A 26,009-nucleotide genomic window follows, 5' to 3' on the forward strand; every position below is an offset into this window, starting at 1 on the left:
CTCTACTGTTTCGACAATCCTTTGAGTTTACTGCCTTGCAGTTCTTTACCGCATGAATACCCCCTACGGATAATTCCTCGCACTTATCGAGTATCTGTTCATCCCAGTTGTTCGTATGCTTCATAAGATACTCTTAAATACTATCCGATCTTCTGAAGATCCTCAACAACCTATTGCTCTTGAAATTCTTGGTTGCTTGCATTGGGATTAAATCCTATAAGTTTGATAATCTTATTGGCATCCTTTGTCATTATCATTTTAAGTCTGTTGATCCAATATGATGTGAATGCTCTCAATCCTCAGTCATATCCTAGAATTCATCCTTCCGGCTCAGACGTTATTTCAAACGTGGGCTGGTTCTCGCCAATCAAATTGTCGTCGATTGTGCCCCTAAGTATATTGAACTTATCCGTCCTTGATCGGAGCGTCTGCTTCTGATCCTTCGCTTTGTAAATCATAATTCCTTTGCAATTAAGCTCCAAGTTACTCAGTTGTTTCTATAATCCAATGTCTTTGCATTGATTCTTCCTTTGGTTGTGAGCCGATACTCACATCAGATCCTTTATGGACCATCAGAACCTTGTTGGATTTTATCCGACAACGTCCTTCATATTCAATCACTTTGGAAATTCTTTCCCTGATACGTAATGCCTTTGGTAAATTGTATCCTCTGCTTTTGTGAACCATGCTCTACTTTCGAGCTTGTGTTAATTACTTCTAAAAATTTGTGGTATATGTTCCTAAGACGCCTCGATGGGTTGAACCAATGCCTTAACTAATCTATGTGAGCCCGAAAGATTTCACGGGCCATCCTCATCTAGTATTTCACCAGGTAAAACTGTCAACACTAATACCATTATCAAAACGAGAAGTGAATGTAAGGTTCTGCTTTGGAGAAGTGGGAGTCGACCTTGAACTTTGTGTTCATGCCCATGGACCTGATGTGGAATCTATCATGAAAGCTTCCTGTATTAATAATGGTCCCCTTGTTATAAGTTCATCTTGTATCTATGTTGGTCCTTTGCGACCATGGTATCGACCATGATTGATCATCTTTGATCCTTTTCTCAGACAAGTTGAACCACTTGTCCTCTGCAGATCAATGCACCTGTCCAACCTCTATTATGATCCACCTTCGAGTATTACCTCGTGGTATCTCGATAATAGCACAGAACCATATTACTTCTTATGAGTTCTTCAAGTATTATTTCTCACCGATTCCAATTTTCCCCGGGTTATGAGTTGTTAGACACTCAAGGACACTGATAAGTGAATCAATTTCGCACTCCGATTCAATAGCTCTAAGTAATCTCCGTTGCTTATGAGTTTATTAATCCTTCAAGTCATTCCTAGCCTGATCAGCTATATCATTAAAGTGCTAAATTTTAACTGTGCTACCTGGTCCTTATTCCCAGAGCACAACTTTTGGTGATGAGCTAAGCTTACGTCGATCTTCCTTGTCTTATCGTTCCACCTTGAACGACAAGCTTGAATTCGAGTTTGTGTCCTACTCATGGTCCCAAGATCATTTCGCTTCATCATTCCTTTGACTTGATATCATCGCCGATCGATTACATCTCCAGGAAACCTCTCGACAGAATCTGTCATGATCATCATCAACATTCTGAGCTCTTCCTGGATATCAATTGAATTCATGATGAGAAATACCATCCTTGCCCTTGATGATTTGTGTTGTCATCGACCACTTTATTGCCTTCCCTCCAACACAAACTGTTCATATTTTGTGTTATACCTTGAGTTCCTTGCTACCCAGCATCGTTCTTCTTTACCTTGGAGAATTACCACCTTTTATGTCAAGAATGTCGTGGGAATTTCACCACCTCTTAAGAATTCTTGGTATCGTGATACTTCTCACCATCACCATTCTTTCTTGGTCCTCGTGTTGATTCCAACCGGGGTACCAACAAGTGAACGGTGTTGTTCGGATTCTGCAATTCTAGCAACCCTATTGCTTTGAAGTTAATGGTCGGTCATTCGTTCTTAGACTATTGATTATTGAATCACCATTCTGACATTGGTCGTGCAACCCAACCCATATTTTGGGCGCACCTTTCAACCAATGTTTAATTGTGTATGTTTTTCCACGAGCATACTTCCTTATATCATTTGATCTGACAAATGTTATCTCCTTGTTTACTTAATTGTGGAAATCCATCTTTTGGTAATCTCGATGAATTGTCGTTGAGTTCACCAGACACCTCCTTGTCCTCTCCTTGGATTAATGATGAACTCTTGTTAACGGAAATCACTTCATAGTTCATTTCCCGAGAATCTTACATTGTCATCTCGTCAATTGTGTTGCACCTTTTCTTCTCAGGCTTACTAAGTCGGAGGTATCCTGGCACTAATCAGATCTGAATCTAGGTCAGATATGATGGTTGGAACATATTTCCGAGAGTTACAACAATGGTCCTTATGTGACCCGGTAAGGTGATGTCATGCCTAGCACACCTGGCCGGAGGCCCAATTGTTATAGTTTCCCTTTTCAGCCAGGCTATCCTTTCTTCCATGAGGAAATTGTAAGACTTATTCTATAAGTTCTTCCTGACGGACCCTTTTTGTTTCCAAAGTCTGAACTTGCTTGAAGACCATGCAATGCTATCTCGAAGCATGTTTGTGGTACTCCGATTTTCAACAAGGATATTTGAAGCCAATGCTAAATGTTTCCTGCTAAATTATCCAAACACCGCTATATGGGTAATGTCATGAAATTTCTCTCCCCTACCTAAAGAGTTTTCCTACGTTATATCCTATCATGGATATCATGCTCTGCTTGTCCTTGGGAAGGATATACCCCTGAAAGATGTGTTTAAACACATTTTTCCTTTCCATTGTTCTGTTTAACCTGAGGATCACATTTTCCTTTCCATTGGTTTGTTTAACCTTTCTTGTGATCTATATGATCTAAACAGTAAGATTCTTCTGCTCATGTAAACACATCGGTGTACAATTCTGTCAGCAAGACCCTGATACCATTGTTTATGACATTCCGGTAGCCATCGATGGATGAGAACTTTGCCTATTGGTCCACCTCGTTCAACGAGCAGGAAAATGGTTCTCTTCGTCCCTCGCCCTTGGTACCGACGCTGTTGCCAACACAACTGGCAAGCTACCCTCTGACATGCCTTATCTACATGATCATGCAAGGCATCACCGCCCTTCCTACTTTTACCCCACATGGTGGGCCCATAACCCACAGTTCCACAGGATCGAAACCTGACTCTCCTGTACACCCTGTTGCCAAACTTATTCCCCACGCTTGACTTCGTATGTAATTCACGGGCCACCTGCCTAGTGATCTATTCTGGTATCAGGCGCAATACTTATTCCCATTGCTCTGAACCCCTTTCACATTTCGTATCAGGTAACAAATGATTGCTTATCCACTTGAAACTTCTTATTGCACCTTCGTACCTTGCTCTCGATATTTTCTTTAGTTTCAATTTGAGAGTTACTTTCTACCACCTTCCCCGATGTTATCGACCAGGTAGTCAACCTTGTAGAGGTCTGCTCTCTCGGAATAACCATCCTTTATTCTTTCGTAAGAACGATGGAGATCCTAAAGAAAGGACGACAATTTCATCATGATGCGATGAAGCAGAGAAATGAATACGTCCATGTAAGGGATCGACCTCTTCGAGAAGAGCAACCAAGACCAAGAAGATCCGTTAGAATTTCACAACCCCAAATTTCCCCCTTACACCACCTCTTAAATCTCGGGACGAGATTTCTTGTAGTGGAGGAGAATTGTGATGCCTGGGTAATTAGGCTACAGTAATCCCACGCTAATCGTGCCATGACACCTCGGTTACTGTTGCTGTCCTCACAATAGTTTGAAACCGTTCAAAATTCAAATTCAAATTTATGACAAGAATAAAAGTTTTCAAAAATTAAAACAAAAATGTTCGGTGGTTGCCGAATATTATAAGGGTAATTATGGGGCAACAAACACCTTTTTATAAAATGGCTAAATAGTTTAAAATGATTTAGACAGAAAAGAAAGAAATAATAAAAGAAAACAGAAAACAAACAAACAAAAAAAGGAAAAAAGGAAAAGAACCCCCCGGGCCAGCCGACCCAACTGGCCGGCCCATTCGACCACCAGCCCAACTGGACAAAGGCCCAGCCGGCCACCCCACTCCCCCATAACCCCCCACCCCTGGTCAAACCCTAACCCAACCACCCGCACTCCCCCCCACGCCGTTCCCCCCCTCCCGATCCAATCTGGATCGGGGACGAGACCCCCACTCGCCCCACCCCGCTCGCCCCCTCGCTCCCTCCCCGATCTGGATCGGGGGAAAAGGCGCCCGGGCACCGCTCGACACCCCCCCGCCGCCGTCGCGCACCATGGCGCCTCCGACCTCATCGCCGAACCCCGACGCCGCCCGGTTCTGCCCCGCTGTCGCCGAGAGCCGCCCCATCCCCGACGACCACCTCGCCGGACGCCCTCGTCGCCTCCTTCCCCTGCGTCGCCTCGTCTCCGTCCTCCTCTTCGACCCCCGTTGCCCGTGCCCTACAACCCTGCGGTGAGGCCCCGGCCTCCTCTCTCCCTCGCCCCGCGTGCTCACCATGCGCCGTCCGCGCCGCCTCTACACCTGCGCCCCGCCGAGGCCATCGACCGCCCGCGCCCGCGTCGGCCAAGCCCCCCGCCTTCCCCTCCCTCGCAGAACGCACTGCCCGCGCTCGGGCACGCTCTCACGTGGCCTCGCGCGCGCCCGTGCTTCGCCTCTCTAACGCAGGTGCCGCTCGCACATGGCCGAGCCCTGCCCGCTGCGTCTCTCCTGGCCGCTCGCCATGCTCGCCGGCAGCTGGTTGCGCCCACCTGCGTCGCCGCCTCCTGGTTCCGCCGCGGCCACCCGCAGCCGCTACCACACGCTGGCCTGCCGCTCGCCTCCTGCACCACCCGGCCACCGCTCGCCCCGGCCTCCCTCGATCGCCGCAGACCACACGCCCGACGCCGGCGCCCAGAGCACACGCGCCCGTGCGTGTTCGGGCGGGCACCCACGCCCAAACCCGCTAGGCCTCCTCTGGCCCTTTGACAGTGGGGCCCCACCCCCAGAATAAAATGAAAAAAGAGAGTTTAAAATAAATAAATAAATAAAGTAATTAATTACTTAATTAAAGAATTAATTAACTTAATTAATATTGATTAGATTAACCTAATTAACTTAACCTAATTAATCTGTTAATTAAACCAATTAATTAGGTTAGTTAGTTGTCAGTCAATGACATGTGGGCCCACTGTTCAGTTTGACCAGTAAAACTGTTGACTGGGTTAACCCAGTCCATGACATGTGGGCCCTGTTAGACCCTATTGACCAGTCAACAGTTGACTGGTCAAATGCTGACTGGACCACCCCTTGACCCCACCTGCTAGCCACACATACATTCTGTTGGGTACAATTCTATGTACCCATAGCAATTTAAGGTTTAATTTTCGAATTAAAACAATTTAGAAAATGATTTAAAACTTTTAAAATTAATATAAAATAAACCGTAGCTCAGATGAAAATACTTTCTACATGAAAGTTGTTCAGAACGATGAGACGAATCCGAATAAGCAACCCGTTCGTCCGCCACACCCCCTAACCTATCGAACTCGCAACTTTCCCCCTCCGGCTCCTCTGCCCGTAAACGCGAAACACCGGGAATACTTTCCCGGATGTTTCCCCCTTCACCGGTATCACCTCATACCGCGTTAGGGCACCTCTAGCACCGATACTTGTCATGTCATGCATCGCTATGCACCTGCTTGCTTAAATATTTATTGTTCCTTCCCCCTCTTGTCTCGCTAGACACCGAGACCGACGCTGCTGCTGCCCAGTTCGACTACGGACTTGACGACCCCTCTCTCTTGCCAGAGCAACCAGGCAAGCCCCCCCTTTGATCACCAGATATCGCCTACTCTTCTATATACTGCTTGCATTAGAGTAGTGTAGCATGTTACTGCTTTCCGTTAATCCTATTCTGATGCATAGCCTGTCCTTGCTACTACTGTTGTTACCATTACCTGCTATCCTACTGCTTAGTATAGGATGCTAGTGTTCCATCAGTGGCCCTACACTCTTGTCCGTATGCCATGCTATACTATTGGGCCGTGATCACTTCGGGAGGTGATCACGGGCATATACGATATACTTTACACAGTTACATTACCTGTGATACTATTCGGAGATGGGGGCTGAAGGGGCAGGTGGCTCCATCCCGGTAGAGGTGGGCCTGGGTTCCCGATGGCCCCTGACGGTTACTTTGAGGCGGAGCGACATGGCAGGTTGAGACCACCTAGGAGAGAGGTGGGCCTGGCCCTGGTCGATGTTCGCGGATAATTAACACGTTTAACGAGATCTTGGTATTTGATCTGAGTCTAGCTACTGGCCTATATGCACTAACCATCTACGCGGGGACAGTTATGGGCACTCGACGTCGTGGTATCAGCCGAAGCACTTCGTGACGCCAGCGACTGAGCGGCGCGCGCCGGGTTGGACCGCGTAACGTGACTTCCTTTGTAATGGAGGTTGCTAGGTCTACTCTCCGGCCGCGTACGCAACGTGCAGGTGTGCTATGGGCGATGGGCCCAGACCCCTGTGCGCTTAGGTTTAGACCGGCGTGCTGACCTCTCTGTTGTGCCTAGGTAGGGCTGCGACGTGTTGATCTTCTAAGGCCGGGCATGACCCAGGAAAGTGTGTCCGGCCAAATGGGATCGAGCGTGTTGGGATATGTGGTGCACCCCTGCAGGGAAGTTAATCTATTCGAATAGCCGTGATCTTCGGTAACAGGACGACTTGGAGCTGTACCTTGACCTTATGACAACTAGAACCGGATACTTAATAAAACACACCCTTCCAAGTGCCAGATACAACCGGTGATCGCTCTCTCACAGGGCGACGAGGGGAGGATCATCGGTTAGGGTTATGCTATGCGATGCTACTTGGAGGACTTCAGTCTACTCTCTTCTACATGCCGCAAGACGGCGGCTGCCAGAAGCATAGTCTTCGAAAGGACTAGCTATCCCCCTCTTATTCCGGCTTTCTGCAGTTCAGGCCACATATAATAGCCTTATTCCAGTTGATACCAATGCATACATTTGTAGTGTAGCTCCTTGCTTGCGAGTACTTTGGATGAGTACTCACGGTTGCTTTCTCCCTCTTTTCCCCCTATCCCTTCTACCTGGTTGTGGCAACCAGATGTTGGAGCCCAGGAGCCAGACGCCACCTTCGACGACGACTCCTACTACACCGGAGGTGCCTACTACTACGTGCTGCCCGCTGACGATGACCAGGAGTAGTTTAGGAGGATCCCAGGCAGGAGGCCTGCGCCTCTTTCGATCTGTATCCTAGTTTATGCTAGCCTTCTTAAGGCAAACTTGTTTAACTTATGTCTGTACTCAGATATTGTTGCTTCCGCTGACTCGTCTATGATCGAGCTCTTGTTTTCGAGCCTTCGAGGCCCCTGGCTTGTAATATGATCCTTGTATGACTTATTTTATTTGTAGAGTTGTGTTGTGATATCTTCCTGTGAGTCCCTGATCTTGATCGTACACGTTTGCGTGTATGATCAGTGTACGATTGAATCGGGGGCGTCACAGTCCCGAACTGTGTGTCTAGGCCGGATGGTAACAGGAGGCAAGGGACACGAAGTTTTACCCAGGTTCGGGCCCTCTCGATGGAGGTAAAACCCTACGTCCTACTTGATTAATATTGATGATATGGGTAGTACAAGAGTAGATCTACCACGAGATCGGAGAGGCTAAACCCTAGAAGCTAGCCTATGGTATGATTGTTGTTGTGTATGTTGTCCTACGGACTAAAACCCTCCGGTTTATATAGACACCGGAGAGGGTTAGGGTTACACAAAGTCGGTTACAATGGTAGGAGATCTGCATATCTGTATCGCCAAGCTTACCTTCCACGCCAAGGAAAGTCCCTTCCGGACACGGGACAAAGTCTTCAATCTCGTATCTTCATAGTCTAGGAGTCCGGCTGAAGGTATAGTCCGGCCATCCGGACACCCCCTAATCCAGGACTCCCTCAGTAGCCCCTGAACCAGGCTTCAATGACGATGAGTCCGGCACGCAGATTGTCTTCGGCATTGCAAGGCGGGTTCCTCCTCCAAGTACTTCATAGAAGATTTTGAACACAAAGATAGTGTCCGGCTCTACAAAATAAGTTTCCACATATTGCCATAGAGAGAATAATATTTACACAAATCTAATCTGCTGACGTATTTCATAGTGTGACACACCACGGCCAAGCCTTTATCCGAGTCGTTTCATTATCCCACCTCAGCGCGTCATGCGAAGCGGTAAGCTGTTTTTTCCTTTTATAGGGTATCAGTTTTTCATAGTTTGACTCCATGCGGGATCTAAGATCCCTTACCTTTGACAGGATTGGCAGGTGACATCCGGACAGATCAACTGTCTGGCTCCTTTGCCCGAAGGCCCAGCGGACGCTCGCTTGGCGAAGCTGCTGGTTCCGGCACCCTATGTGGTGCCGGAGAAGAAGGCCGCGAAAAAGGCCACGGGGACTCGAAAGAGTGCCCGACGCCAGGAGGTGTCGGATCCATCATCCGACGGTTCCGAGGCGCATTCCTCCCATGAAGACAAGGAGGAAGAAGAAGAGACCTCTCCCCCTCCAGCGGGAGGAGAGAAGAAAAGGAAGGCCACCCTCTCTGGGGAGGCCAGAGGGTCCAATAAGGGTAAAACGCTTCCTCCGGACTACTCCACCGACGCCGACGACGGCGGAGAGGAGTGGCTGCCCAGGGCCAAGCCCCTAGCAAAATCTTAAGTATCCAGATACCAAAGTAATTCATAGTATTCGTTTATTGCACAGCTTTCCCTTATGTCAAATATGTTTATGCAGCCCACCCAAAGACCGGCTCGACACGTCGTCGAGCGGCTCACTGGACTCGTCGGATGTGAACTCGCTTCCGACGGCTTCCTCCCCCGCCCTACGGACGACACCAAAGTGTTGTCCCAACAGGTTCCAAGCCGGGAGGAGGTGGTCCTGGAGGCGCCGCAAGGCGACCTCCCGGACTCCAGGAGTAAAGGTGATGAAACCCCCCATGGCTCCAAGTCCGGCTCTAGGCCGGACATCGCTCCAGAACCTTCAAAGGTTCCAGAGTCCGGCGGGGGACCTCCTTCCAAGAGGAGCAAGCCCACCGTGCCGGTGACCCCCGTCCAACTGGAGGTGCCGGACAATCTGTTGGAGGCGCTCCAAGGCGCCTCCATCGATGAGGAGCATCGCACCATTATGAGTGTGGTGGTCTAGAAGGTTCAGTCCGCCAAGAGCGGACTGACTGAAGCTTGTACTAGCCTTTTAACAGGCTTTGAGGTAAGTAAAGAATGTGTAAATAATATTAACGCATAGACAGTAGCCCCTGATGCTCTGTTTGGCATTCGGGAAGAAAAGCCGAATAGAGGATCAAATAAAATTCGCAGGAGTCTAACAAAAAGGAGTCAATATGCGTATGCAGGCTTCTCTGCTTGTGTCCACAGCATTGACTACGGAGGTGGACACGCTAAAGCAGAACCTCGAGCGGTCCGAGCAAGAGCTTGGGCATGCCAAGAAGCAGCTCGAGGACAATGAAGGTAAGAAATACCTTGTTTAAATATATATAAAGAGGTGCAATTGCAAAAAATGATAGGATTATCGTGGCTATTGTAGGGGCCACGTCTGAGGTGGCGACCCTTTAGCAAGCGTTGGTCGAGGCTGAGAAGAGGGCAGCCACGGAGCGCACCGAGCGGGAGAAGTATGAGGCCGAGGTTGGCAAGGTACGGCAAGAGCTCTAGGCTCTCATGGAAAAACATGAGGGTTTGGAGCTTGACTCAAAGACGCGAGCATCCGAGCTCGCGGTGGCTATTGAAAATGCCAAGTCTCCCAAGGCCGAATCCCAGAAGACCCTCCAGGAGTTGGATGAGGTGAAGAAGATAGCAGCGGGTAAGGCATTCTTTATGCAAAGCAAACACATAAACGTGAGTTACTTGTTACTTACCCGAATCCGGAGCTCTCCAGGAGCGTTCGCAGATCTTCCCCGGAGTGTGTCCAATGCTGCCGCATTCTATCGAGCCGAGGAGGGCAGCTCGACAGAGAAGGTGTTCTGGTCTTAGTATGCTGAGGCCGGACACCCCGTGCCCCTGAGCGACCAGCTGAAGCAACTAGTCGAGCTCCACAAGGCGGCCGAACATGCCATGAAGGGCCTCATAGTTCGGCTGTGGCCTGGAGGGGCTCTGCCTGGGAGCTATTTTGGGCTGGTGCAGCGGCTGGTGGAGGCCTGTCCAAGGCTCGAAGTCATCAAGTGCTCCGTCTGCATTGAAGGTGCCCGTAGGGCCCTTGCCCGTGCTAAGGTGCACAGGGGCAAGCTAGATGCTGAGAAGCTTGTGAAGGACGGGCCACCGCTGGGGAAAGAGCATCGCAAGCCCGAGAATTATTATAAGGATGTTCTGAAGGGTGCCTGCCTTGCGGCGGATGAATGTTCTAGGGATGTAATTTTTGAGTGAAACTTGCTCGTTTTGTCCTGTGCGCTAAAAACTTGTTCATATGCGCTAAGCAACGCTGTTGGAATTTAAAATATTACCTTTTGTGCGGCTGTTTATCAATTCTGACAGATGGCAAGTCGTCGGCTTCTGCCCCCGTGCCGCTAGTGCTGGGGTGTTCGTGGATAAACCTGAGCGCTCTTTTTCCCATGTTTGGGTCCTTCGAGGGAGGCGCTCAGCCCAACGAACAAGGCAATCAGACTATAATGCGTGAACACTCTCACTTAGCCATAGAATTCTATAATTTTAAATTTCGGCGAAGCCCCTGGTATTCGGAAGACCGAGTTCGGGGTGCTATCCACGCCTTGGCCGGACAGAGCCGGCTCCTCGCTCTAAGCGGCATAAGTCTTTAGCGACTCGAAAAAAATCTCTCGAACAGCGACCAGTTCTCGCTTCATCATGACAGTCAGTTTTAGCTTTCTCCACTGAGGTGCTCGACCCAGCTCAACTGGGGCACAATCGTAGTGGTTCTCCTAGTGCTACCTTAGCCGATATAGCGGAACGTAAGGCACCAAAACATAGGAGCCGGGCAAACCCAACTATTGACCCAAGACATGATTCGGAGCCGATGCATATAATGCTATAAGTTCGGGGTGCCGCACTTGTTAAAGTGTTTGGACTTCTCACACCATATTGAGAGGTACTATAGCCCCTAGCGTATTTTGGTCGTACCAAAGTGTACGGATGCAACATGTCGTTAAGGAACATATATTAAAAAAAGTAATGCAAAAATAGACAAAAGCTATGCATTGTTTATTAAAGAGGGCTGCGATCAAAGCAGAACGATACAAATAATGCAATAAGCAAAAGGTTGGACTATTTAACGTGTCCGTTCCAGGGGCAAGCTGCGGAATAGTATGCGAAACAGGTATACTGCTCGTGATAGAGACCACCTCGGTGTTCCGTGATGCAGCGTGGCTTGTTTGCTTCCCTGGTTCTTGCATCGTTTGTTCGGCAATTGAACTGTCGAATGGGCCATCCGAAGAGTGGAGGCCTAAAAGTAAGAGAAAATTAAAAAATCGGCAGCCCCTGGTGCGGTTTAAGCCGTGTTTCGAGCATGCCGTGATGGTGCCCCTCCCCTGTACCCATGGTATTTCTAGAGCGTAGTTATGTACGTGAAGTACTGGTATCGCATTTTTGCGAGGGCTGGGGTTGGGGCCGCATTGCTACGCCTGCTCGGGTCGTGCCAGGCGGTCTTGTTGTAGGTTACTCCGGGCGCGCTTGACGGTGTCCGGTCGTTTAATGGCCGGACTGGAGATCTGCCTGGAGAGGCTGCTTTGTACTTCTGCTGCAAGGGCCGTCGTGTGCTCCTCCGTTCGGAGGGAGCGTTCGGTGTTTCCATTGACCGTAATTACTCCTCGAGGGCCTGGCATTTTGAGATTAAGGTATGCGTAGTGCGGTACCGCATTGAACTTGGCGAATGCGGTTCGCCCGAGCAGTGCGTGATAGCCACTGCGGAATGGGACTATGTCGAAGATTAACTCCTCGCTTCGGAAGTTATCCGGAGATCTGAAGACCACTTCAGGTGTGACTAAGCCTGTAAAGTTGGCCTCTACACCTGGTATTATGCCTTTAAAGGTCGTTTTGGTGGGCTTAATCCTCGAGGGATCTATGCCCATTTTCCGCACTGTATCCTGGTAAAGCAGGTTCAGGCTGCTGCCGCCATCCATAAGGACTCTAGTGAGATGAAATCCGTCAATAATTGGGTCTAGAACCAATGCGGCGAATCCGCCATGACGGATGCTAGTGGGATGGTCCCTTCGATCAAAGGTGATCGGGCAGGAGGACCATGGGTTGAACTTTGGGGCGACTGGCTCTATCGCGTATACGTCCCTTAACGTGCGCTTCCGCTCCCTTTTGGGGATGTGGGTTGCATATATCATGTTCACCGTCCGCACTTGTGGGGGAAAACCCTTCTGTCCACTATTGTTCGGCGGCCGGGGCTCCTCGTTGTCATCGCTATGCAGCCCCTTGTCTTTATTTTGGGCGTTTAACTTGCCTGCCTGCTTGAACACCCAACAATCCCTGTTGGTGTGATTGGCCGGCTTTTCGGGGGTGCCATGTATCTGGCATAAGCGGTCGAGTATTCGGTCCAAACTGGAGAGGCCCCTAGGATTCCGTTTGAATGGCTTTTTCCGCTGACCAGATTTAGAGCCTCTGAATCCGGCATTAACTGTCGTATCCTCAGCATTGTCGCCGTTAATGCGGCGCTTCTGCTTGTTGTGACGCGACCTGCCACTACTGCCCCTGCTATCCGAATTACCAGGGTTCTTGGTCATATTGTTGCTATGAGCAAGCCAGCTGTCTTCTCCCGCGCAAAAGCGGGTCATGAGTGTCGTGAGTTCTGCCATAGACTTCGGCTTTTCCTGTCCAAGGTGCCGGGCAAGCCACTCATCATGGATATTGTGCTTGAAGGCTGCTAGGGCCTCAGCGTCCGGACAGTCGACTATTTGATTTTTCTTTGTTAGGAACCGTGTCCAGAATTGCCTGGCCGATTCCTCTGGCTGCTGTATTACGTGACATAGGTCATCGGCGTCTGGGGGTCGCACATAAGTGCCTTGGCTATTGTCGAGGAATGCGGCTTCCAGGTCCTCCCAACAACTGATTGATCCTGTTGGCAAGCTGTTAAGCCAATGCCGAGCTGGTCCTTTAAGCTTGAGTGGGAGGTATTTGATGGCGTGGAAATCATCGCCGCGGGCCATGTGGATATGAAGGAGATAATCCTCGATCCATACCGCAGGATCTGTTGTGCCATCATATGATTCGATATTTACGGGTTTGAAACCCTCGGGGATTTGATGATCCATTATTTCGTCTGTGAAGCATAGTGGGTGTGCGGCGCCTCTGTACTGGGCTATATCATGACGTAGCTCCAATGAGCTTTGTCTACTGTGTTCGGCCCTGCCGAATTTGTGGCCGGCTTGACGGTTACCATCTCGAGCCGTGGGGCGCCCACGCGATCCGTAGATCGATCTTGTTTGCCTTGCCTTGTCCTCCAACATATCTCGTAAGTCCGGCGCATATTCCCGTGCCTTGGTACGGGGTGCGGCTTGAGTGGAGGGCCGAGAGGCCTCTCTGTCGCGGCCACAAGGTGGTCGGTCGGCCGCATCAAGTGCTTCCTCCTCTAATCGGGGTAGCATCCTGTGCTTTGGGTAGCTCTTGGAGGGGCGTTCGAGTTTATGCTCTTCGGCCGCAAGGACTTCGGTCCATCTGTCGACTAGCAAATCTTGATCAGCTCTAAGCTGTTGCTGTTTTTTCTTGAGGCTTCTTGCCGTGGCCATAAGCCTGCGTTGAAAAAGCTCTTGCTCAACGGGATCCTCTGGCACGACGAATTCGTCGTCGTCGAGGCTTGCCTCGTCTTCGGAGGGAGGCATATAATTATCGTCCTCGACCTCTCTGTCTGCTACTCTCTCATGAGGGCTGGTTTCTCCATCCTCCTGTGCTAAATCTTGCTGGAGGGGGTTTTCTTCGGCACTTTCCGGAGTATTATTTTCTCCCGTGCTGGAATCACCGTATTTGTTTTGGCGGGATTTTGAGCGGCGCCGCTGACGCCGTCGCTTAGGCTGTTTCTTGGAGGGGTCATCCTCCGCTGTTCCATCGCCATCTCCTTCTTTTGGGGTGTCCACCATGTATATGTCATATGACGAGGTGGCTTTCCAGGGCCTGATAGGCATTAGTTCTTCATCGTCTCCTTCATCGGTGTCCATACCGTCGATGTCTTCGGAGTCGAAGTCGAGCATGTCGGTTAAGTCGTCGACAGTGGCTACAAAGTGGGTGGTGGGTGGGCTTTGAATTTCTTCATCATCTGAATCCCAACCTTCCTGACCGTAGTCCGGCCAGGGCTCTCTTGATAAAGAGGGAGACTTCAGTGTCTTCAGAATATCGTTGAAAGGCGAGTGCTGAAAGATGTCCGCAGCAGTAAACTCCATGATCGGCACCCAATCGGATTCGATCGGCAGGGGCGCGGAGGGTTCGGAGTCCGGCTCCTTGGAGTCACGAGTCTCGCAGAGTGCGGGGCTGGTGTTCGGCTCGATTGCCGTTGGGATCGCAGCCCCCAAGGCGGCGTCCAACCACCCATCCTCGATCGGCGCAGTTGGTTCTGAATTAAGGGTCGAAGCCGATGCGGGTGCGGCCTCGAGGGCACTGTTCGGCGGTAGAGCTAGATCATGCTCGTCGTGACAGTGCGGCGCGCTCGGCAGTGGCTCGAATCCGTCGAAGATCAAGTCCCTACGGATGTCAGCCATGTAGTTTCAACTTCCAAATCTGACCTGACGGCCAGGGGCATAGCTTTCGATCTGCTCTAGATGGCCAAGTGAATTGGCCCGCAGTGCGAAGCCGCCGAAGACGAAGATCTGTCCGGGGAGGAAGGTCTCACACTGGACCGCATCGCCATTGATGATCGTAGGAGCCATCAAGCCTGACGGCGACGACACAGAGGAACTCTCAATGAAAGCACCAATGTCGGTGTCAAACCCGGCGGATCTCGGGTAGGGGGTCCCGAGCTGTGCGTCTAGGCCAGATGGTAACAGGAGGCAAGGGACACGAAGTTTTACCCAGGTTCAGGCCCTCTCGATGGAGGTAAAACCCTACGTCATGCTTGATTAATATTGATGATATGGGTAGTACAAGAGTAGATCTACCACGAGATCGGAGAGGCTAAACCCTAGAAGCTAGCCTATGGTATGATTGTTGTTTGTATGTTGTCCTACGGACTAAAACCCTCCGGTTTATATAGACACAGGAGAGGGTTAGGGTTACCCAAAGTCGGTTACAATGGTAGGAGATATGCATATCCGTATCGCCAAGCTTGCCTTCCACGCCAAGGAAAGTCCCTTCCAGACACGGGACGAAGTCTTCAATCTTGTATCTTCATAGTCCAGGAGTCCGGCTGAAGGTATAGTCCGGCCATCCGGACACCCCCTAATCCAGGACTCCCTCAGTAGCCCCTGAAACCAGGCTTCAATGACGACGAGTCCGGCGCGCAGATTGTCTTCGGCATTGCAAGGCGGGTTCCTCCTCCAAGTACTTCATAGAAGATTTTGAACACAAAGATAGTGTCCGGCTCTGCAAAATAAGTTTCCACATATTTCCATAGAGAGAATACTATTTACACAAATCTAATCTGCTGACGTATTCCGTAGTGTGACACACCACTGCCAAGCCTTTATCCGAGTCGTTTCAGTATCCCACCTCAGCGCGTCAAGCGAGGCGGTAAGCTGTTTTTTCCTTTTACAGGGTATCAGTTTTTCATAGTTTGACTCCATGCGAGATCTAAGCTCCCTTACCTTTGACAGGATTGGCAGGTGACGTCCGGACAGATCAACTGTCCGGCTCCTTTGCTCGAAGGCCCAGCGGACGCTCGCTTGGCAGAGCTGCTGGTTCCGGCACCCTCTGTGGTGCCGGAGAAGAAGGCCGCGAAAAAGGCCACGGGGACTCGAAAGAGTGTCCAGCGCCAGGAGGTGTCGGATCCATCATCCGACGGTTCCGAGGCGCATTACTCCCGTGAAGACGAGGAGGAAGAAGAAGAGACCTCTCCCCCTCCAGCGGGAGGAGAGAAGAAAAGGAAGGCCGCCCTCTTTGGGGAGGCCGGAGGGTCGAAGAAGGGGAAAACCCTTCCTCCGGACTACTCCACCGACGCCGACGACGGCGGAGAGGAGTGGCCGCCCAGGGCCAAGCCCCTAGCAAAATCGTAAGTATCTGGATACCAGAGTAATTCGTAGTATTCGTTTATTGCACAACTTTCCCTTATGTCGAATATGTTTATGCAGCCCACCCAAGACTCCCTCTGGCCATACGCGAAAGGAGAGAAAGGCCTCAAGTGTGGCCGCGCCCCTTCCCCATGGACTGGTCCGAATTGGACTAGGGAAAGGGGGCGCCCCCTTCCTTCCTTCTCCTTCTCCCTTCCCTTTTTCCTATTCCATGTAGGAGGTGGAATCCTACTAGGACTAGGGAGTCCTAGTAGGACTCCACATTTTGGGCGCGCCCTATGAGGGCCGGCCTCCTCCTCCCTCCATCCTTTATATATGTGGCCAGGGGGCACCCCATAGACATACACGTTGATCATTGATGTCTTAGCCGTGTGCGGTGCCCCCCCCACCATAATCCACCTCGGTCATATTGTCGTAGTGCTTAGGTGAAGCCCTATGCCGGTAGCTTCATCATCACCGTCATCACACCATCGTGCGGACAAAGCTCTCCCTCGACACTCTGCTGGATCGTGAGTTCATGGGACGTCACCGAGCTGAACGTGTGCAGATCGCGGAGGTACCGTACTTTCGGTACTAGGATCGCTCGGATCGTGAAGACGTATGACTACATCAACCGCGTTGTCATAACGCTTCCGCTTACGGTATACGAGGGTACGTAGACAATACTCTCCCCTCTCGTTGCTATGCATCACCATGATCTTGCATGTGCGTAGGGTTTTTTTTGAAATTACTGCGTTACCCAATAGTGGCATCTGAGCCAGGTCCATGTGTAGATGTTATATGCATGAGTAGAACACATAGGAGTTGTGGCCGTGGGTATATACATATTGCTTGCCGTCCCTAGTTGATTCTTGATTCGACGGTATTGTTGGATGAAGCAACTCAGACCGACATTACGCGTACGCTTACGCGAGACTGGTTCTACCGACGTGCTTCGCGCATAGGTGGCTAGTGGGTGTCTGTTTCTCCAACTTTAGTTGAATCGGATTCAATGAACATGGTTCTTTCTGAAGATCAAAAAGCAATCACTATACCGCGTTGTGTTTTTTTGATGCGTAGGTAAGAACAGTTCTTGCTCAGCCCGTAGCAGCCACGTAAAACTTGCAACAACAAAGTAGAGGACGTCTAACTTGTTTTTGTAGGGCATGTTGTGATGTGATATGGTCAAGACGTGATGAGATATAAATTGTTGTATGAGATGATCATGTTTTGTTAAAGTTATTTGCAACTGGCAGGAGCCTTATGGTTGTCTCTTTTATTGCATAAGATGCAAGCGCCATATAATTGCTTTACTTTATCGCTATGTGATAGCAATAGTTGCAAAAGCAATAGTTGGTGAGATGACCATGTGACGACACATTGATAGAGATCAAGATGATGGAGATCATGGTGTCATGCTGATGACGATAGAGATCATGATTGTGTTTTGGAGATGGAGATTGAAGGCACAAGATGATGATGGCCATATCATGTCACATATTTTGATTGCATGTGATGTTTATCATTTATGTATCTTATTTTGCTTAGTTCGGCGGTAGAATTATAAGATGATCTCTCGCTAAATTTCAAGGTATAAGTGTTCTCCCTGAGTATGCACCGTTGCAACAGTTCATCGTGCCTAGACACCACATGATGATCGGGTGTGATAAGCTCTACGTTCACATACAACGGGTGCAAGCCAGTTTTGCACACGTGGAATACTCGGGTTAAACTTGACGAGCCTAGCATATGCAGATATGGCCTCGGAACACTTGAGATCGAAAGGCCGATCGTGAATCATATAGTAGATATGATCAATATAGTGATGTTCACCATTGAAAACTAGTCCATCTCACATGATGATCGGACATGGTTTAGTTGATTTGGATCACGTGATCATTTAGATGACTAGAGGGATGTCTATCTTAGTGGGAGTTCTTAAGTAATATGATTAATTGAACTTTAATTTATCATGAACTTAGTCCTGATAGTATTTGCATAACTATGTTGTAGATCAATAGCTCGCGATGTAGCTCCCTCTTTATTTTTGTTATGTTCCTAGAGAAAAACTATGTTGAAAGATGATAGTAGCAATGATGCGGACTAGGTCCGCGATCTGAGGATTATCCTCATTGTTGCATAGAAGAATTATGTCCTTGATGCACCGCTAGGTGATAGACCTATTACGGGACCAGATACAGACGTTATGAACGTTTAGTAAAGCTCGGTATGATGACTACTTGATAGTTTAGTGCACCATGCTTTACGGCTTAGAACTAGGACTTCAAAAATGTTTTGAACGCCATCGAGCATATAAGATGTTCTAAGAGTTGAAATTGGTATTTCATACTCATGCATGTGTCGAGAGGTAGAAGACCTCTGACAGTCCTTTGCCGACAAGATGGAGGAGAATAGCTCAACTAGTGAGCATGTGCTCAGATTGTCTGGGTACTACAGTTGCCGGAATCAAGTGGGAGTTAACCTTCCAGATAAGATAGTAATTGAAAAAGTTCTCTAGTCACTATCACCAAATTACTAGAACTTAGTGATGATATAATATGCAAGGGAAAACGAAAGTAATTCCCAAGCGCTTCACGGTGCTGAAATCGGGGAAGGTAGAAATCAAGAAATGGCATCAACTGTTGATGGTTAACAAGACCACTAGTTTCAAGAAAAAGGGGAAAGGGAAAGAAAGAGGAACTTCAAAGAAGAATAGCAAGCAAGTTGTTGCTCCCATGAAGAAGCTCAAGGCTAGACCCAAGCCTGGAACTGAGTGCTTCTACTACAAAGGAAATGGCCACTGGAAGTGGAACTGCCCTAGATACTTGGCCGATAAAAAGGATGTCAAAGTGAACAAAAGTATATATTTGATATACATATTATTGATGTGTACTTTACTAGTGTTTATAACAACACCTCAGTATTTGATACTGGTTCACTTACTAAGAGTAGTAACTCGAAACGGGAGTTGCAAAATAAACAAAGAGTAGTTAAGGACAAGGTGATGATGTGAGTTAGAAGTGATTCCAAGGTTGATAAGATCACCATCGCACACTCCCTTTACCTTCGGGATTAGTGTTGAACCCAAAATAAATTTTATTTGGTGTTTGCGTAGAGCATAATATGATTAGATCATGTTTATTGCAATACAGTTATTCATTTAAGTCAAGGATAATTGTTATTATGTTTACATGAATAAAACCTTCTGAGGTCATACACGCAAGGTGAATGGTTTATTGAATCTCGATCTAGTAATACACATATTCATAATATTGAAGCCAAAAGATGAAAAGTTAATAATGATGGTGCAACTTATATGTGGCACTGCCGTTTAGGTCATATTGGTGTAAAGCGCATGAAGAAAATCCATGCTGATGGGCTTTGGGAATCACTTGATTATGAATCGTTTGATGCTTGCGAACCATGCCTCGTGGGAAAGATGACTAAAACTCCGTTCTCTGGAACAATGGAGCAAGCAACTGACTTATTGCAAATAATACATACTGATGTATGCAATCCGATGAGTGTTGAGGCTCGCGGCGGGTATCATTATTTTCTGATCTTCACAGATGATTTGAGCAGATATGGGTATATCTACTTGATGAAACATAAGTCTGAAACATTTGAAAAGTTCAACGAATTTCAGAGTGAAGTGGAAAATCATCGTAACAAGAAAATAAAATTTCTGCGATCTGATCATGGAGGAGAATATTTGAGTTACGAGTTTGGTCTTCATTTGAAACTATGCGGAATAGTTTAGCAACTCACGCCACGTGGAACACCACGGCATAATGGTGTGTCCGAACATCATAACCGTACTTTATTAGATATGGTGCGATCTATGATGTCTCTTACCGATTTATCACTATCATTTTGGGGTTATGCATTAGAGACAGCTGCATTCACGTTAAATAGAGCACCATCTAAATCCGTTGAGACGACACCATATGAACTGTGGTTTAGCAAGAAACCTAAGCTGTCGTTTCTTCAAGTTTGGGGTTGTGATGCTTATGTGAAAAAATTCCAACCTGATAAGCTTGAACCCAAATCGGAGAAATGCGTCTTCATAGGATACCCAAAGGAAACTGTTGGGTACACCTTCTATTACAGATCCTAAGGCAAGATATTCTTTTCTAAGAATGGATCCTTTCTAGAGAAGAAGTTTCTCTCGAAAGAAGTGAGTGGGAGGAAAGTAGAACTTGATGAGGTAACTGTACCTGTTCCCTTATTGGAAAGTAGTTCATCACAGAAATCTGTTCCTGTGACTCCTACATCAATTAGTGAGGAAGCTAATGATGATGATCATGTAACTTTAGATCAAGTTACTACCGAACCTCGTAGGTCAACCAGAGTTAGATCCGCACCAGAGTGGTACGGTAATCCTGTTCTGGAGGTCATGTTACTTGACCATGACGAACCTACGAACTATGAGGAAGTGATGATGAGCCCAGATTCCGCGAAATGGCTTGAGGCCATGAAATTTGAGATGGGATCCATGTGTGAGAACAAAGTGTGGACTTTGGTTGACTTGCCTGATGAGCGGCAAGCCATAGAAAATAAATGGATCTTCAAGAGGAAGACGGACGCTGATAGTAGTGTTACTATCTACAAAGCTATACTTGTTGAAAAAGGTTTTTGACAAAGATCAAGGTTTTGACTACGATGAGAATATATCACTCTTAGCGATGCTTAAGTCTGCCCGAATCATGTTATTAAATTGCCATATTTTATGAAATTTGGCAAATGGATTTCAAAACTACATTCCTTAATGGATTTCTTAAAGAAGAGTTGTATATGATGCAACTAGAAGGTTTTGTCGATCCTAAAGGTGCTAACAAAATGTGCAAGCTCTAGCGATCCATCTATGGACTGGTGCAAGCATCTCGGAGTTGGAATATACGCATTGATGAGTTGATCAAAGCATATAGTTTTTTTTACAGACTTGCGGTGAAGCCTGTATTTACAAGAAACTGAGTGGGAGCACTACAGCATTTCTGATAAGTATATGTGCATGACATATTGTTGATCGTAAATAATGTAGAATTTTCTGGAAAGCATAAACGAGTATTTGAAAGGATTTTTTCAAAGAAATACCTTGGTGAAGCTGCTTACGTATTGAGCATCAAGATCTATAGAGATAAATCAAGACGCTTGATATATTTTGTAAGTGCATCTAATGCCCCTTAGTGATTTTGGTGTATTGAAGACTTATAGGTTAAGGGACTAATGCGTTTGTGAGTGTACACAGGTCTATAAGTCTATGAGGAGTTTGATATTTACAGAGAAAGTCGACCCCTGAAAATGAAGTTCTTCGACTGAAGACTTTTGACTTATGAAGACTTTCTGAAGACTTTGAAAGTGAAGAAATTGGTGTGACCTTGAAGACTTGGTATTCATTCGAGGGACATGAAGCGTGAAGACTTTTGTTTTCGTTGTTTCATTTTCTCTTTCTTGAGTCGTAGGAACACCGTACTGTTAAAGGGGGTCAAGGAAATACTAAGGAAAAATTTCCATGTGATGCTCAACTCAAAATCCTACACCTACCAATCCCTTCAAGTGAAGCCATTGGAAATCTCTTATAGTTCAGTCAATTTCTTCAGTGACAGAGACGAAGTTCTTCTGGTCTCCGAGGAATTTGTTCTGACCGAGGAGTTAGGAATTCGCCAGTGTGGATTACCTACACAGTGAGGAACATGATAGTCCTGAGGATTTTGCTACTCAAAATTCCGATCGTTGCTGTGCTATGCGCCAGCTGTCCCAAAATATCTATCCACCTAACGGGCATTTATGTCTTATCATGCCGGGCTGCTCCCTAGGCTATAAATAGCCACCCCCTACAACCACTAGCTGGTTGGCTGCTCCGAGAGAAACTGACACTTTTCATTTGAGAGCAACCCATCCTCTGAGGACTTTGAGCGAAAATCATCAAGTGAGGAAAAACCCAAACCCAAACACCTACAAACCCGAAGTGATTGAGCATCATTGAAGAGATTGATCCTGCGTGGATCCGACGCTTGTTACCTTTGAAGACTCTGCTTCTTCCAGACGGTGAGGCATCATGGTCTAGAGAATCCAAGACGAATTGTGGATCACCGAGTGACCAAGTTTGTGAAGGTTCGGAAGTCACCTGAAAACTTACCATGAGTGATTGGATGAGGTCTGTGTGACCTTAGTTCAAGGAGAATACGGTGAGGACTTGGTGTCCTGAGCTGCGTGTTCAGGACTGGGTGTCCGGGACTGTGTGTCCTCGAGTTTAAATACTCAGCCGCTCCAACCAGACGTACAACTGAGACAGTAGTTGGAAGTGGTCTAAGAAATCATTGTCTTCACCAAGCTTACTGGTTCTATTCCCTCAACTTCTTCATTTCCTCATAACTGTGTTGTGTGTTTGTTCATATCTGTGTTTGAAGACTTTGACTGAAGACTTTCTCAATTTCCTCAGTTCAATTTCTTCAGTCTGTTTGTCTTCATCCTGTGTTATCCTGTGCTTACGCTTCCTGTACTCTGTGGTTGTCTTCATTTCATCATGATGACTATGCTTGTATTCTTTATGTTTACTTTTGAGTACTTATTCCGCTGCTAGTAGTTCTTATCTAAGGAATTTCCTCATCGGCAAATTCCTCAGTGAAGAATTTCATAAAAATCGCCTATTCACCCCCCTCTAGTCGATATAACGCACTTTCAATTGGTATCAGAGCAAGGTACTCCCTTGTTCTGTGTGATTTTGGTTTAACCGCCTGGAGTTTAGTTATGTCGACCACAGGTATGATCAAGGTCTCTGCCAGGTGTCCTACCTTCGATGGGACGAACTACCCCTACTAGAAGAATAAGATGTGAATGCATCTTGAGGCAATTGATAACGATCTATGGTATGTTGTGGAAAATGGTGTTCCCTCAGTCACAACTTCTCTGAATGCTGCTGATGTGAAGGGATTCAAGCAACTTGACTCTCAAGCTAAGAATATCATATGTGGCCATCTGAGCAAAGGATAGTATGGCAGAGTGAGTGCTTTGGAGACAGCGAAGCTTATCTGGGACATGTTGTCCAAAGTGAATGAAGGAGTCTCAACACAGCGTGACTCTCGAGTTGATGTTTTTCACAATCTCTTCAATCGCTTCAAAAGACTCGACAATGAAAATGTTCAACAAACCTTCGATCGCCTCACTGACATCTCAAATGAGTTTCAAGCACTTGGTGCCACTGACATCACCGACCATGAGGTGGTGAAGAAATTGCTGAGATCGCTTGATTCCTCATTTGACACTCTGGCATTGATGATACAAGAACGTGCTAATTACAAGTCACTTGATCCCGCTGATATTCTCGAGAGGCTAAATACTCATGAGTTCCAACTTGCTGAAAAAAGAGATCTCTATGGTTCGAGCTATGGTAGATCACGCGCACTGAAGGCCAAGGCGGTATCTGAGTCCGAAGATGAAGACTCTGGTAGCAGCCTTGGTGATCCTGAAGAACTAAGCCTTGATCTGGCTCTGCTCATGAAGAAGTTCCAAAAGCTCTGAAGACATGGTCACCTTGGAAGACCCTCAAGGAGCAATGATTCCTCATCTAGTGACTACAAGAGGAGACTCTGTCACAAATGCAAGAAACCTGGACATTACATTCAAGATTGTCCTCAGTGGGAAAAGGAATCAAAGAAGAAGAAATACAAGGATTACAGTTCTGATGATGCGAAGAAAAAGAAGAAATCCACAAAATCTTCATCATCAAAATCCTCAAAGCCTTCATATCACAAGAAGAGCAGCTCCAAGAAGGCTAGGGCATTCATTGGCAAGGAAATGGAATCTGAGGCTGAATCTGAAGAAAATGATGAAGAGGAGACATCTGAGGAGTGCAAATTCGGAGTGGCAAGCCTAGCTCTCGCTACTGCATTCGTCAGCAAGTCTATCTTCAACACCGAAGAAAATGACCTCACCAACAAGGCTGATGAAGGCGATGATGACTACGCTCCCACCTATTGCTTCATGGCAAAGGGTGCCAAGGTACTCAAATATACCTCCTCTGAATCAAGGGAGAATGAATCTGATGAAAACCTTAAGCCCAGCTATTCTAAACTTGCTAAGATTGCTGTAAAACAACAAAAGGCTTTAGAAAAGGTTCAAAACATGCTAGACAAAAGTGATGATATGTTGGGTGAAGAAATGGATCGCACTAAAGCCTTGACTGAAAATCTTTAGAGACTTCAGACTAGGTTTGACAATCTTCAAGGTCATCATAACACTCTCTTATCCGATCATGAGAAGCTTTCTTATGAATTTCTTCAAAGAAAGCAAGACCTTGAGAAGCTAAGAGTGAGTTATGAAGATCTTCAGAAGGAGCGCGATTAATTACTTGCTCAACAAATCAGCGCTTCTCAGGAAGAATTTGTTCCTCCATGTTTGAAATGCATTGAACGTGAATCTGCTAACTCTTCACCTGAATGTTCAAATGCTGCTAATGTTTCAAATGCTTCACATGCCTCTGCTATCACTAATTCCTCATCTGAGGACATTGCTAGTATCACTGATGATGCAGGGCTGAAGGAATTGTACATGACAGGCATGTACAAAAGCCTCAAAGGGCATCAAACTCTTTGTGACGTGCTTAAAAAGCAGATCCTCAACAAGAACCCTAGGAAAGAGGGTATTGCCTTTGAGAGGAAACTCAATGCTGATGGTACATATTGGAAGCCTGAGCAGTACCCCAAAACTACATGGGTCGCTGCAAAGGGACCTCTAGTTGATTCATCTAACTTATCTGGATTTGCATGTGAATCTCCTCGTTCTGATGATGAGTCATTTGACTCCTACTATAAACTGTTCAAAAATCAGAATGGTGAAGTATTTGCTAGATATGTTGGCACTAACTGCAGGAACGATCCTCCTATGAAGAAAATCTGGGTTCCCAAAAGATGCCTTGAAAATCTTTAGGTGAATGTCATCATGACGCCACCTGTGAAGAATAGGAACCCCAGACCAAATTCTTCATATGGATCCAAGTCCTCATACGGACCAAACTCCTCACATGGATCATATTCCTCAAAAGGATCAAAGTCCTCATATGAACATCATCGTGCTAACCCGTCTGTTTTGCAGGGAAGATCTAAGGATTATGGATATGTGCATTATTCAAATCATTATGTCCATAAGTCCTCGAAGAATTTCTCTGCTTACTCTTATACTTACTCTAACCCCTCTTATGTGAAACGAAATGGACTGGCTTCTATGCCATCCTTCTTGTATGGAGCTCGCAGAATGATGAACTCTTTGCCACCCCTTCAGATGTGAGTGGTGAAGAAAAAGAACTAAGCTCTTCTGCAGGGTCAGGTCTCCAGACGTACGTAATCATCTGAAGAATTTGCTGGAGACCTGAGTGTGTCTGATAGGATGCAGGCTAATCATGAAGAAATGAACTTTCATTTCTCACATCCTCATATTGCTTTATCTGTTCTTTTGCTTGATGAAATTGATCTGATGAATTGATGTCATATTTTTCACTAACTAATTCATCTGTAGGATGATCAACCCAAAGCCACTGAGTGGGTCCTCGATAATGGATGTACAAATCACATGACTGGTGACAAGAATCTATTGATGGATGCTCCATTATCTCCGTCGCATTTGAAGCATATCATCTTTGCTGACAAAGACAAAAGTCAGGTATTGGGTCTAGGTAAGGTTGCGATCACAAAGGATTGACACATGGACAAAGTCATGCTTGTTGAGTCCTTAGGATACAACCTTATGTTTGTCTCAATGCTTTGTGATCTTGA

This window comes from Triticum aestivum, chromosome 7A, assembly GCF_018294505.1.
Source record: "Triticum aestivum cultivar Chinese Spring chromosome 7A, IWGSC CS RefSeq v2.1, whole genome shotgun sequence".
NCBI classification, from domain to species: Eukaryota; Viridiplantae; Streptophyta; class Magnoliopsida; order Poales; family Poaceae; genus Triticum; species Triticum aestivum.